The sequence below is a fragment of the Podarcis raffonei genome, chromosome 13 (assembly GCF_027172205.1).
Source record: "Podarcis raffonei isolate rPodRaf1 chromosome 13, rPodRaf1.pri, whole genome shotgun sequence".
In the NCBI taxonomy this organism is placed as follows: Eukaryota; Metazoa; Chordata; class Lepidosauria; order Squamata; family Lacertidae; genus Podarcis; species Podarcis raffonei.
In genome coordinates this window covers 3,189,672-3,204,586 of record NC_070614.1, presented here as the reverse complement: position 1 = coordinate 3,204,586, position 14,915 = coordinate 3,189,672, and the positions used below count along the sequence as shown (strand labels likewise).

At 44.4% G+C, this 14,915-nt stretch overlaps 1 protein-coding gene across 13 annotated transcripts in view; it reads right to left on the bottom strand.

Annotated features, from left to right (window-relative positions):
- LOC128400250 (poly(rC)-binding protein 3-like) overlaps nucleotides 1-14,915 on the bottom strand; it is a 285,355-nt gene that overhangs the window by 116,669 nt on the left and 153,771 nt on the right. For 3 of the 13 annotated variants that reach the window (XM_053362385.1, XM_053362392.1, XM_053362397.1), the window contains 2 exons: nucleotides 7,547-7,655; nucleotides 3,970-4,057 (listed from right to left, as the gene is read on the bottom strand). The exons of 6 other annotated variants lie outside the window; for them this stretch is intronic. The gene's annotated coding sequence lies outside the window, so the exon portion shown is untranslated. Of the gene's footprint in view, nucleotides 1-3,969; nucleotides 4,058-7,546; nucleotides 7,656-14,915 lie in introns of those variants that run through there. 4 more of the 13 variants (XM_053362389.1, XM_053362395.1, XM_053362393.1 and 1 more) reach the window with 3 other exon arrangements.

Below are 14,915 nucleotides of genomic sequence, written 5' to 3'. Positions count from 1 at the left end.
ATTTTTATCTTGACTCCCTACTTTAGCATTCCAATCCCCTATAATGAGAAGAACATCCTTCTTTGGTGTCATTTCTATAAGGTGTTGTAAGTCTTCATAGAATTGCTCAATTTCAGTTTCTTCAGCACCAGTGGTTGGTGCATAAACTTGGATTACTGTGATGTTAAAAGGTCTGCCTTGGATTCGTATCGAGATCATTCTATCATTTTTGAGATTGCATCCCAGTACAGCTTTCTCCACTCTTTTGTTGACTATGAGGGCCACTCCATTTCTTTTACGGGATTCTTGCCCACAGTAGTAGATATGATGGTCATCCGAACTGAATTCGCCCATTCCCGTCCATTTTAGTTCACTGATGCCCAGGATGTCAATATTTATTCTTGCCACCTCATTTTTGACCACATCCAACTTACCCAGGTTCATGGTTCTTACATTCCAGGTTCCTATGCAATATTTTTCTTTACAGCATTGGACTTTCCTTTAGCTTCCAGGCATATCCGCAACTGAGCGTCCTTTCGGCTTTGGCCCAGCCGCTTCATCAGCTCTGGATCTACTTGTACTTGTCCTCCGCTCTTCCTCAGTAGCATGTTGGACGCCTTCCAACCTGAGGGGCTCATCTTCCAGTGTCATAACTTTTATATGCCTGTTGCCTTTGTCCATGGAGTTTTCTTGGCATGGATACTGGAGTGGCTTGCCGGTTCCTGCGCCAGGTGGATCACGTTTGGTCAAAACTCTCCACTATGACCTGTCCATCTTGGGTGGCCCTGCACGGCATAGCTCATAGCTTCTCTGAGTTATTCAAGCCCCTTCGCCACGGCAAGGCAGTGATCCATGAAGGGGGCAGATGACTTTATTTCCTTTTAAATAAATATTTTATTGATTTTCCAGTATCGTTCCAATAACAGGTTCATTATAACAATGCCAATTTTATCCAATTAATACAATTGTTAAAACCAATTATTTATATACTGAATTATACAATTTAGTTAAAGTGGTCACCTCACGTGCTAGATTTGATGGGTTACGCTCTCTTTTTTCTGCGTTCTAAAATCTTAATAATTTCGGACTTCCGGGTTAGCGCCAACGACGAATGGTGGAGTTCCTCCGACCGGAGGAACGGGCTCCGTGGAAATTGGGTCTTCCCGCCGCGGCGAAGGCGGGGACCCGCTAGAAATCCCAGACGGAGAAGCCTGGGAACGTGGGATTCGGCAGAGCACCAAGAGCGCCTCCCCTACTCACGAGGAACCCCCTTTTTAGGGCTCCGGAGTGAAGTGGGGTGAGCAGCGCGGTGCTGCAAACCGATCGCTATTTCCATGGAGGGAAGCCGCGCAGCCATCGCCGGAGAGTGCTGACTTTTTCCTGATGACATTTGGACTCTAAATCAAGTACCCTGAGTAAAAACGGAGAATTGGATCAAGAAAATTGCAAAATTTATGAATTAGGCACGAAGTGGGAAGGTTTAAACAGGAAGTCCGCCTCCCGTTTTTTGTATATAGATTGAAGCAAAGACCCTGCAACCTAATAGCCTGGAAATCTGCTTTAAAATTGGAAATTTCCTGCATTTATAACTAATAAAACCCTCTTGGAAGCAGGAGAAAAGGGGGGGAAATATTTGACTGTTCAATCCTGCAGGAGGAGAGTAAAGGAATTTAAGTTTCCACCGTCCCTAACCTGGGAACGGGGTGTCCGGACAGAAATTGTTTGAGACGTCCATTGATTGAAAGCGGAGTAACAAATTAATTTCAACGCTACTTTCTGCATTTTTGTTTTTTTAAAGAAACAAAGTATCTGAAAATTGAAAGGACTTGAAATCGAAAGTAATCTTCTTTGGTGGATACATTTTAAAATTAGATACAAATAGAAATTGTGTCCCCTAGAGGGAGCCTGTCAGTTTGTTGTCGCAGTTTATTTGTAGACAGCTGCAAGATTTGGATTGTGGGACCAGCCGTTTGACCTTCAGAAATGTGTGGGAAGGAAGATTTGGTGTCTGCCCTTGGCATGACAAATGTTTTGCTGGAGCAGCTGCGTGATAAAATGAATTTGATGCATGAGAAATTGGATTTGATGAGTGCAGTGGCCAGTGAATATGATTTAACAGAGAATAAGGATAAAGAAGCTATACAGCGATCAATTCAGGAAACTGGTTTAACAAGGCAAGTCGAAGGGCAGATGAAGAAGTAAGAGGTAGTGATTACTCCTCAAACAACACAAACGGAGAGATCTAAAGTCCTGCAGGAACAAAAGCCACTGCGTTGGAAGATGGAACTTGGAGAGTGCTGGGAAGTGTTTGAAATCAAGGAAGCTTTTAACTCTAGTGGGACCATGAAACAGGTGAAGAACTATTTTTTGGATAAGGTTCCTTTGGATTACAAAGATGTCGACGGGGAGTGGGACTGGGGGGAAGGGGCCAGTCTGATCAAGGAAAATGGAAATTATTACCGGGTAGAACCCTCCGGAGACCCACTCCCCAAGAATTTAATAATAGACAAAGAAGTGCGTATCACAAACAAGAACAAGAAAATCTGCAGAAGGGGCCTAGAAGAGACTTAAGGGCCTTGGACATTAGAACACCAGATTGATGGACTGGATGTATTGGACAGAAAGGACTGACACAATCCGAAACCAGGAAGAAGGGACCGTTGGATAAAAATTAGAGATATAAAGAGAAATTCCTTTATTAATTTTGGAATCAGTGTAATATAAATATTAGGGAATATGCTGGAAAGGAACTAAATTGGCTTTAGTAGAAATGATTTAAGGAATATGTATGAATATGATGTAAACTTTGAAATTTTAAGATTTTTAAGATAAGATAAGGTTAAAGAGATTAAGGTAAATTGAATAACAGATAATATTAAAAGATAGCAAGTTTATGTTGAATCAACAAATAAGATAGATTGTTAAGATTAATTATCTAAATTAAAATTGAGAAACATGGGAAGAATTTGCTAGAATAACAATTTAAACTAGAATACAAAAAGGGGTGTGTGAGGAGGTTCAAGAAATAAGCAGATGAAAAGTTGTAATCTGAGATTTGTATTTTTCTTTTTCTTTTTTGGTTTTTTCTTTTTGTGTTATTTTTTGGCTGTATTTTTCTGTTTTTCTTGTTTTTGTTTTTGTATTGATGAAACTCTGAATATCATTTAAAAAAAAAACCAAAATCTTAATCATTTCAATTACATTCCCTTCAAGATAGTAATCCCTTATACAACAGCTACAATCTTATGGTTTCAATTCATGTTAATATATTAAGTAATTTATAGAGTTTCAAGTGGGGTACACACCCTGAAATCATAGTTCTTTCCTGCATGTGGTATTCCACCCCCCCATGATGTTGTCCCAACCATAAATGGTGTGGTGTCCTTCATTCTTCCAACTGTTGATATTTCCCATCATGACTCGGGAGAAGCGGTTATCCAAAAGTCTCTGCATCACTTTGTCCCATGATTCAAGAGCTTGTTAGAGATCTCTCTCTTCCAACAAATAAACTGTCCTTGCCATTTCCCCCCCCAACCTAGGAAGAGCAGTCTGATTCCAAACTGTCAATGACTAATAAGAAAACCTCTGACCTTGGAGCTGGCAGACTCCTTTCCTCTTTTCAGCTGAAAATTTATAGTCAGTTATCTTTCCAGTTAGATCACATTCCAAATTGTCTCAGTCTCCTTCACATTCCTTATAAAATAACAGAGTGTGGGGGTGGTTTTGGTCTATATTCCAACATAGTCCTTTTTAAAGAGTGATGCTTCCCTTTCTCTCCATTCCATTCCTCTCACACACGCAGTTCCAGTTTGATGTTAAATTTCATGTTATTAGTCCAGTTTCTTCCACCCTCACTTTTTATATTATATTTTGTATTTTTGGAGGGTTGCCAAATCAGAAACACAGAAGAAAAACTCTGAAAAAAACAACTGTAGGCTCTCCTCTCCCCACCGTCCCTGGCACCGAATGAAACCTTATCTCAATTCTAACCTTTAAATCCTTGTAGCTGAGATGTTCCACTTTTTGTTGTCTTATTGCCTCCTGGGCCAGGAGTCGGCTTCACCTGCTGAGCAGCAGCCTAATGGAGAAGAAGGCAAAATGACTCTACTTGCTGCTGATCAGCCTTATTGCTCCTTATGAGAACCAGATGGCTCCAGCTTTCTTAAGCAGCATTTGCAGCCTCAGTCAGTTACTGGAAACAACATTTGTCATTCCTGACCAGACGATGCTGCTGCTTGCTTCTCGTGAGCTTGGATCCTCAGCTTTCTTGACCCCTGGATTGTCTGACTACATGAACCGAGATACTCCTAACCTTAGGATTGGACCGGACCTTGTATACAGACTCTGCCTCCAGGCAAGCCCCCCCTGAGACTTGGCTGGCTTCTCCCTCCACTGAGCTCTGCCATGCCTGACAGAACAGGACTACGACACCATAACCACATGGAGGTGCAGTGCCTGCTGGGGTTTACAAACTATCGTTCATTCATCCTGCATTTTGCTCAGGTGACAGCGCCTCTGACCGCCCTCCTTTGGAAAAAGTGTGTTTGTCTGGGACAGTTTGGCTCAGGGGGCATTAGACACCATGAAAGCTGCATTCTCTTCACAACCCATCCTTCGGCAACCGGACCCAGCAGGGCCATTCGTGGTGGAAACAGATGCCTTGGATGTTGCAGTGGGGCAGTGTTACTGCAGGCCGACCCACAGTCTTTGGTGGTCTTCACCTGTGGGTACTACTCCTGAAAACTTCAACCGGCAGAGTGGAATTATGGCACAGAACTATGACACTAGCACATGCCTGTACAATTAAAGCCCAATTAGAAGGATATCCTCTGCTTCCAGGAACGAATCAGGGGGTCACGGCAGTCAGCATACTTCATGCACCCGGTGCCTTTGCCTGCCCTCACGTTCCATAGGGAAGCAAGTGCTAGACCGAAGGGCAATCCACAGGTGAGACCCCGTTCCTCTCCCATCCAGAGAGGAAGTCAACGAATGAGTTCCCCCATTATTCTTTGTTTATTTCTGTTATGTACTGAAGTTCTCACCCTGGGCCAGCAGGGGGAGACTGTAGATAGTTCAGGTGCACATATGCAAATAAGGGATTGAAAGTGACGTTCAGTGATTGGATAGTTACAGAAAATGGTTACTGTTGAGTTCTAGTGGAGCTCTATATAAGCAGGCTGGCTGAACTGAACCCTTCAGTTCAGTTCTGTTCTGGCCTGTGAATAAACAAGAGCTGTTTGAAGAATCGCTGTGTCTGATATGTTCACCCACAACTTAACAATTTCTGTCTGTCTCTCCCTACAATGTCGAGGGAGACCTCCATTCCATGGCGCAGGCGGAAACGGGAAGCCGTGTGCTGATGACTTTATAAAGTCCATAAAGGCGATCATATGCCTTGTCATGAAGTCTGTTGAATGTCAGAATTTTTAGTATGCACGATGGGCCGGTGCTACAAATTTTACACTTGTTGCAAGTGGAATCCATATTCTCATCGTCATTAAGCAATAGCTTTAATATAGCAAAGTTCGAAGCAAAGAACACAATTCCAATATAATTTTATATTTGCTGATTTGTGGAGGCAGTTTAATAATACCTTTTTTGCTGGGTCCAAGCAGGATAAATCTTTATACTACTTTATGTACTGTAAAAAGCATGAATCTGGTGACTGGACAATGCAGTCCATTATTAGGTAAAAGACACTGACTCAAAAATCAGCTAGAGAATCTGTGGAATTTCCTTCATCTACTGTATAAGCTCATTTGTCATCCTTTTCTTCTTCCTCTGCCTCTTAACTGGCAATGCTGTTTCCAAAGAGTCAATTTCCAATGTTTGATTTTCATCCATATTCAACTGTGAAATCCTGTCATTACATTTATTTACAAATTCCAGTGCCTTGCTGTGAAGGTTATCAAATGTTCTTGTCTGTTCCTTTGCTTTGGAGAGCTTCAGGAGGACTCCTAGTCATGTCTTGGTATGTTAACTCCCCCTTGCAACTGTCTCACCCTGTTGTGGTCTCAGTCCAGGGGGCCTCTGGCAATTCTTCCTGTTCCCGCTTTAAGGGAGTCATTCAAAAAGTAAAACAAAGTAACATAAAGTAAAAAAGTATAACAACTCACTTGCTTTGGGTGCTGCATGAGAGAGCAGAAAGCACCGTATCAGGCTGGTCTCACCCTCTCTCCTCGGCCAAACAGTTGGGCTTTTTCTTTCTCCCCTTGAGTGTGTTAGCAGCTTTAACCCAAGTAAAATGGCCAACTCCATTCATTCCAATCCAACAACGTCACCTGGTGGCCCTGACCAATGTTGCAGCCTTACAAAATAAGATTTTCAAAGCATGTGCTTGCATGCGACAGTGCCACTTTGGGGTCTGCGATTGCGCACTGGCACTTTCCCTCCTGGCACCCTTGGGTGTGCACCCACCTCACAGAACACCAATGCCATGAATTCCTACAAACTACCCCAGATTATCTTGTGGGGGACTTGTGTGAGGGAAAACTTAATTTGGAGTCTCAGGCAGGATTTGATCAAATAAATGAGAGATTTTATTTAACCAAGGAAGTTTATGACACAAAGTGGGTAAAACATAGGATACTTCAGATTATAATGTTATTTCACTTCAGTTCTTTCTCAGTTCTTGCTGCTTAATACTTTGGTTCAAGGTGGTATTTTCTGTCAGTTACACACCCCTTTGACTACCCTACTCCTGAGGTACTCCAAGTAGCAGACCCAAGGGGTCTCCACACCCCTCTTAATTGGTCTTCTCTTTTTGTAGAAGAATCTCTCCCCCTCCTGACTGGAATGAGACTGAAGTAGACTGTGTCCTCACAGCTTCCACTTCTCCTGGCTCAGCCTCCCAGTTAATTCCTTACAGGACACCACACACGGTCCTTCATGCTACGCTCAGAGACTCCTTTCTGTAGCTTTTGAGTGGATGTTCCTACCCAGAACCAGCTCGCTCTCCTCTCACTTCCTGTCTCCCAACCTACTAAACTGTCTCTCCAAATCTCCTCCTTTTCAACCCCCTCTCCTGGAACCCCAGCCAATCAGAGGCTGCCGTTTGTTAACCGTTTCCTGGCAGGGAAAAAAGAAAAAGAAAGCACTTGTTCACCCTACCTGCCCAGCAAAACAAACTTTCCCATCACATGGTCCTTTGAGAATTTTACTATATTGGAACTTCTACTATATTTTTCAAGCTACTAAATGTCATTAACATTTTTAACATACTGTCTAATGTTTAAGGGGGCCTACTTGCCATTGGGCAAGCTGACACACTGGCCAGCCCACCAGCTGGGATAGAGAGTGTGTGTGGATGTCCATTTAAGGCAACATGGTGCCACAAGCTGATCAAATGTTCTATAGGCACCATGAACAGAGAGTGATTATTTTCTGACCTTCTGTTTGTTATTACACTCACTGGAATAACCTGACATGTGTCCAAGGAATGAATACATATATTTTATCATTTTCACCATCTATTCCTATACTGCAGGACACAATATACCCTGGGATGACAGCAAACAATGTTAGGAATAGGGAAGTGAAAGAAAAGCTTAAAATAAAATGGGCCTACCTGCAAAAAGAATATGTAGCTTTAAAGCAATTCCTCACACTTTCCCTTTCTGGTAATAACTGTTACACTCAGGCGAGGCTAGAGTATTTTGAACTTCTGGTTGACATTTCTGAAAAGAAACGGAGGCTTAAGCTGCAAAAACCAAAAACCGAATGTGATTGTTAATTAAATATTAACTACTAATTGACTAAATCTAAAAGTTGCATTTAATATTTACTGTCCTTCAGTGGAAGCTGTAAGGCCCAAATACTCCTACCACTTACCAATACTGGGTCCTAGAGCTTCTAGGCTGAGGCTACTAAGAGATCACCTCTGGTCCTGAGCATGAATATAAGAAAACTTTGCTTTTCGCCCAGGATTAAACATAAACTATTAATTGACCTTAAAGAGGGGAATTTTCCATGCCAGATTTGAAACTCTACTATGAGGTGGCCTGTCTCTCCTGGATCCAGGAATGGTGTATACTACAAAATGCTGACCTAGAACCCTTTTAGATCTAGAAGGATTTGACAACTGTTATGGCTGGCATGCCTACTTAGGTTACGACAAGGTCAAGGCACACAAAAGCCTGTTATAAGGAAACCTCTATATATGGTTTGGGCAAAATATAAAGATCTGCTTAAACCCAAAACCCCATGGTGGATATCTCCCCTAGAAGCACTAGCAGTGAAGAAGAAAAATATGAAAGGGAATTGGCCAACATACAAAGTATTGTTAAGAGGAAGAAAATCAGCTGAAACTAAAAGGTTTTGAAGAAATTAGGGTATATCTGTAAGATTGGTTACAATATCATCAACTCCATGAGATATTTAAACTTGATAAACGAAATGGTTTTGCGACGGAGCCTTCCAGTTTGGAAAAAGAATTGATTAACTCCAAAGGAAAAACTCTTTCTAAAATGCATAGACTCCTCCTTGTCTGGGAAGTCGAGGAGGAGGAGGTAAAATCAGTAATGGTTAAATGCGCTCAAGATCTGGGTTATATGAAGTTTACCGTGTGTTATGTATTGAAAGAAAATTTTATGAAAATGCAATTCCGCTGGTATTTAAGACCATTAGAACTATCTAAAATGTATAAAAATACCTCAAGTAAATGTTGGAGATGTGGGGAAGCGGAAGGTACAATGCTACATATGTGGTGGAACTATAAGAAAATAAAGAAATTTGGAGAGGTAATTTATAAGGAGCTCAAAAAGATGTTTAAGATCTCTTTTATTAAAAAGCTGGAAGCTTTTCTTTTGGGTATTCTAGGTTCAGACATCCCTAAAACGGCGAGGAAAATATTCTTGTATGCCACAGTAGCTGCAAGAATATTAATCGCTACACACTGGAAAGGGGACATAATCCCAACCAAACTGGAGTGGCAAAGCAAACTGTTAGAATACGTAGAGCTGGCAAAAATGACAAGGAAATTGAGAGAACATACTGATTAAAGAATGGGACATGTACAAAAAATATCTTAAGGAACATCGTAATAACAGGACGTCAATGGCAGGCCTTGAATGATCTCTGTGGTACAGTAGAAACTCATAGAATAAGTCATCAATGAAAATTAATACATGAAAACAGAAAGTGCGCTTGAAGAAATAGGTGGTAGATGCATGATGGGGTGATGGGAAGTCATTACAGATGTAAGAAGACTTTAATGTGATTTGATGATTTTTTAATTATTTCTGGATTTTTGTTTCTTTTAATTTCAATAAAGCATTAAAAAAAAACAACCTTGCTTTTCTCAATTTTTTTGAGAGCACACTATCTAACTACAGGGGTCTTGCACAGCCCTCACCCATTTGAATTGGGCTTGTACATGAAAACCACCCAGTGGATTTCACACCAGTATGGAAAGAGCCAGAATGAGCAGGTGCCATGCCAATTTGGAAGACATTAGATTCTTGAGGACACTGCTTACAGCCCTCCACAGCAGTCTTAACTTAGTGCTGCAATAGCAAGGAACGAAAGGAAGCCAGTTTTAAAACACTGAAACGACACTTTACTAAACCATGTGAAATATAGAAATGTGGAAATTAACAAGGTATATTTCAGGAAAGCTAACATGCACACAAAACGGACAAATTCTTGCCTTCCACAGCAGTCTTTGTTACACATGGAATATGAAGCAAGAATTTTTTAGAAGACTGAAATGACACCTGCCTAAACCACCACAGCATACCATCCTGTTTTTACTGGGACATTCCAATTTTTTTTATTAAAAAAACATTCCTGGCTTCTGATTGGATCCTGGAATGTCCAAGAAATTACCTCTGGTTATCCTGGGGGGGCCCAGGTGCTGAAGATGGCGTGCCACTCCACTTCCCACTTTCCCTCTCTATGGTTACTGTGGAGGTCCGTCTGTGTGCTGTGACAGTGGCAGGCAGGCGGGCGAGGTGGATGGGGATAGTGGCTGTGAGGGGCATGGTGGAAGAACCTCCATGATCAGGAAGGCTCAGGAAAAGGCCTGTGGATGTGGGCAGGGGGGCAGATATTGAGACTACATCTGGAATGTGGAGGGTGGGAAGTGGGAAGGGTGACTGTCTTCCAGGGGTAAGGGTAGCTGGAGGGAGGGAGGTGGGTGGGTGACTGGGAACATTCACCAGAGAGGGGTGGGGGGAACGAGGAATGTAGGGGGTAAACAGGGCTGCAGCTGAGTGGAGTCCTTGGCAGCTGAGAAAGGGGAGGGGGCAGGGGGAGCGTGGACAGGTGGCACTGGTGAAGAGCACTCAGGGTGGGGGGCAAGCAGGACTGCAAAGGTGGGTGCAGAGGAGAACAGAGAAAATGGACTGGGGGTTGGTGGTCTGGATCGAGCAAGATGTGTGTATGTGTTGGGGGGGCAGGACACAAATCTGTCTCTTCAAGGGGAAAATTTGATCGGGGAGGAGGTTGGGCTTGAGTCCCAATTTTTATCCCCGGGTTAAAGATTTGCCATAGAGAATATGGAAATGTGGAAGTTCAGATACAGTGGTACCTCGCAAGACGAAATTAATTCGTTCCGCGAGTTTTTTCTTCTTGCGAGTTTTTTGTCTTGCGAAGCACGGTTTCCCATAGGAATGCATTGAAAATCAATTAATGCGTTCCTATGGAAACCGCTTGCCGGGCTGGCGGTGCGGAGAAGGGCTTTTCTCCCCACCGCAAGCCTTCAGGACAGGTCCGGGAACAGAGGGGAAGGCGCGCTGCGCTTCTCCTCTGTTCCCGGAGCTTGCGGGGCTTGCGGTGAGGAGAAGGGCTTTCCTCCCCACCGCCAACATTCAGAACAGCATTCTGAATGTTGGCGGTGGGAAGGAAAACCCTCCTCCCACCGCAAGTCTTCAGGACAGGTCTGGGAACAGAGGGGAAGGTGTGCAGCGCTTCTCCTCTGTTCCCGGGGCTTGCGGTGGGAGGAGGGTTTTTCCTCCCCACCGCCAACATTAAGAACAGCATTCTGAATGTTGGCGGTGGGAAGGAAAACTCTCCTCCCACCGCAAGTCTTCAGGACAGGTCCGGGAACAGAGGGGAAGGCGCGTTGCGCTTCTCCTCTGTCCCCAGACCTGTTCTGAAGGCTGGCGGTCCACCGGCAGCCTTCAGAACAGCCATCTGAAGGCTGGCGCGGGGAGAAGGGCTCTCCGCCCCACCGCCAGCCTTCGGAGCAGCCTTCCGAAGGCTGGCGGCGGGAGGAGGTCTCTCCGCCCCACCGCCAGCCTTCGGAGCAGCCTTCCGAAGGCTGGTGGCGGGAGGAGGTCTCTCCGCCCCACCGCCAGCCTTCGGAGCAGCCTTCCGTAGGCTGGCGGCGGGAGGAGGTCTCTCCGCCCCACCGCCAGCCTTCGGAGCAGCCTTCCGAAGGCTGGCGGCGGGAGGAGGTCTCTCCGCCCCACCGCCAGCCTTCGGAGGAGCCTTCCGAAGCCTGGCGGGGGGAGGAGGTCTCTCCGCCCCACCGCCAGCCTTCGGAGCAGCCTTCCGAAGGCTGGCGGGGGGGAGGAGGTCTCTCCGCCCCACCGCCAGCCTTCAGAGGAGGTCCGAGGACAGTGGGGAAGACGCGCTGCGCTTCCCCGCTGTCCCCGGAGATTTCCCTATGGGCTTTCATCTTGCGAAGGAAGCCCATAGGGAAATCCGTCTGGCGAAGCACCTCGAAAAACTGAAAACTCTTTCTTCTTGCGAGTTTTCCGTCTTGCGAGGCATTCGTCTTGCGAGGTACCACTGTACTTCATTCACTAAATACTATACTCTCCAGCTACACACACAAGCCTATAATCCTGATACTTACAGCCAGACCAGTCTAAAAGTTACATAAACACTTAGAACTGCATTAACAAATGCATTGAATATATTTGTTGTTGTTGTTTAGTCGTTTAGTCGTGTCCGCCTCTTCGGGACCCCCTGGACCAGAGCACGTCAGGCACTTCTGTCTTCCACTGCCTCCCGCAGTTTGATCAAACTCATGCTGGTATTGAACATATACTTCCTGTGAAATACCACTCACAATGGTGTCAGTGGAATTTGGTTATGGTACAAAGTTCAGTTCTCTCACAAAGGACATTTTCTACAATAGACACATTTAAGTAAAATAAGATGTTTAATGCCCAACTATTAGAATGGTTTACTTGAAGCACTGCACTTATCCTGTCAGCAGGTTCTTAAGAAACACCTATTTTAAGTCTGCTTATAGAATCATAGAATCATAGAGTTGGAAGAGACCACAAGGGCCATCGAGTCCAACCCCCTGCAAGCAGGAAACACCATCAGAGCACTCCTGACATATGGTTGTCAAGCCTCTGCTTAAAGACCTCCAAAGAAGGAGACTCCACCACACTCCTTGGCAGCAAATTCCACTGTCGAACAGCTCTTACAGTCAGGAAGTTCTTCCTAATGTTTAGGTGGAATCTTCTTTCTTGTAGTTTGGATCCATTGCTCCGTGTCCGCTTCTCTGGAGCAGCAGAAAACAACCTTTCTCCCTCCTCTATGTGACATCCTTTTATATATTTGAACATGGCTATCATATCACCCCTTAACCTCCTCCTCTCCAGGCTAAACATGCCCAGCTCCCTTAGCCGTTCCTCATAAGGCATCGTTTCCAGGCCTTTGACCATTTTGGTTGCCCTCCTCTGGACACGTTCCAGTTTGTCAGTGTCCTTCTTGAACTGTGGTGCCCAAAACTGGACACAGTACTCCAGGTGAGGTCTGACCAGAGCAGAATACAGTGGCACTATTACTTCCCTTGATCTAGATGCTATACTCCTATTGATGCAGCCCAGAATTGCATTGGCTTTTTTAGCTGCCGCGTCACACTGTTGGCTCATGTCAAGTTTGTGGTCAACCAAGACTCCTAGATCCTTTTCACATGTACTGCTCTCAAGCCAGGTGTCACCCATTTTGTATTTGTGCCTCTCATTTTTTTTGCCCAAGTGCAATACTTTACATTTCTCCCTGTTAAAATTCATCTTGTTTGTTTTGGCCCAGTTCTCTAATCTGTCAAGGTCGTTTTGAAGTGTGATCCTGTCCTCTGGGGTGTTAGCCACCCCTCCCAGTTTGGTGTCATCTGCAAATTTGATCAGGATGCCCTTGAGTCCATCATCCAAGTCGTTGATAAAGATGTTGAATAAGACTGGGCCCAAGACAGAACCCTGTGGCACCCCACTAGTCACTCTTCTCCAGGATGAAGAGGAACCATTGATGAGCACCCTTTGGGTTCAGTCAGTCAGCCAGTTACAAATCCACTGAGTGGTAGCATAGTCAAGACCGCATTTTACCAGCTTCTTTACAAGAATATCATGGGGCACCTTGTCAAATGCCTTGCTGAAATCAAGGTAGGCTACATCCACTGCGTTCCCTTCATCTACCAGGCTTGTAATTCTGTCAAAAAACGAGATCAGGTTCGTCTGACATGACTTATTTTTCAGAAATCCATGCTGACTATTGGTGATCACAGCATTCCTTTCTAGGTGCTCACAGACTGTTTGCTTAATGATCTGCTCCAGAATCTTCCCTGGTATTGATGTCAGACTGACTGGGCGGTAATTATTTGGGTCCTCTCTTTCCCCCTTTTTGAAAATAGGGACAACATTTGCCCTCCTCCAGTCTGCCGGGACTTCCCCTGTTCTCCAGGAATTCTCAAAGATGACTGCCAGTGGTTCTGAAATCACATCTGCCAGTTCTTTTAATACTCTTGGATGCAGTTCATCTGGCCCTGGAGACTTGAATACATCTAGACTAGCCAAGTATGCTTATAGCTAGGTTAACAACTCTCACTTGAAATCTGGGATAAAAGATTGTAACTAGAAGCAATTTAATTCATTCAATGTACTTAAAAAAATATTAATTTAGCACTTGAAACCTGCTCTTTAACTGAGTTGTTCTACCAGAAGGGAAGTTGTAAATGGAAATACACCAGGGATTCAATTTGTGTTACTATATCATGCCAGTGTTTTTGTTTTTATTTTAGGGCTATTACTGTTTCAAGCTGCTATCAAGTTGCTTCCTTCCGTGAACAATATTATTCATTCATTCATTCATTCATTACCCTGCTTTTCAGTCAAAATCAGAGGCCACTTTTCAAGCCAATTAAAATCCACTGGCATTCCAAGGAGAGAGTGCCAGGGGAGGCAAGTCTGTATTTCAGTGAGCTCAGAAGCAGAGTGGCCAAAAGAGCCAGCCTTGCTCCCAGTCTTGAACCTAGGGGGCTGCTGCATAATTGGTGTTAAGACCCCTGCCCATCTCTGCAGTTCCAAAGCTAAGGAGGTTTTCCTGTTGCTTCTTAAGGTAGGGCCCAAACCAAGGAAGGGGATTTCAACTGAACATTATTATGCCAATAAAGGCTGAATGAATGAATGAATGAACTAAACACTGGACAGATCTGTAGCATACGCTGCGTGGGGCTGCCTTTGAAAATTGCCCAGAAGTTTCAACCAGCCTCAAGAGCTGCAGCCAGATTGTTGAATGAGGTGGTTATAAGGAGCAGACAATTCCCTTGTTGCAACAGCTCCACTGACTATGGGTCTGTTTCAGGGCACAGTTCAAAGTGCTGGTTATCACCTACAAAGCCTTACATGGCTTAGGTCCAAGCTATCGGAAATACTGAGGTCTTCAGGAGAAGCCCTTCTCTCAGTCTCACCACCCTCACAGGCGCGCATGGTGGGGATGCCGAAGAGGGTCTTCTTGGTAGTTGCTCCCAGGCTTTGGAACTCCCTCCTTAAATAAGGCGGACTGCCTCCTTCCTTCCACCGACAAGTAAAGGTCACATTCCATTCCTTCCACTGTTCACCGATTAGCGTATGCGCTGCGGCCATAAATAAGTCACAGAGTGCATATTCAGTCTCTGCCATTAAAATTCCTCTCTGGAGTTCTTCCTCAGCACAGTTAAAAACGGGATCTTTTCTCAAATTCAGCCTCTCCGCCATACCTGC